Below are 351 nucleotides of genomic sequence, written 5' to 3' on the forward strand. Positions count from 1 at the left end.
CTCACGCAGACGGGGCCTGGGCCACGGCCTCTCGTGTGGCATGCACCTGTGGGGTCATCAGGTCACCGCCAATTGGGTTTGGTGGGCTAGAGAGTCCTGCATGGTCCCCGCCTAAGCAGGACAGTGGAGGGAGCAGGGAGTGACCTGTGGGGGCTGTCCACTCAGGCTGAGGAGGCGAGGCGGGGCGGGACCAGAGTGGAGCTGCCTTCTCCCCACCCCCGCCATCTGACTGGGGTCTGTGTTACTTCTGAGGTGTGGGTACCAGGGCCTTGAGGGAGCAGTGGGGGTTGAGGGGGGTCACTGGCCCTGTTTTCTGCCTCTCGGTCCCCCCAAGCCCCACCCCATGTATCA

Source organism: Bison bison, unplaced genomic scaffold (assembly GCF_000754665.1).
Source record: "Bison bison bison isolate TAMUID 2011002044 unplaced genomic scaffold, Bison_UMD1.0 scf7180017864180, whole genome shotgun sequence".
Classification (NCBI taxonomy): Eukaryota; Metazoa; Chordata; class Mammalia; order Artiodactyla; family Bovidae; genus Bison; species Bison bison.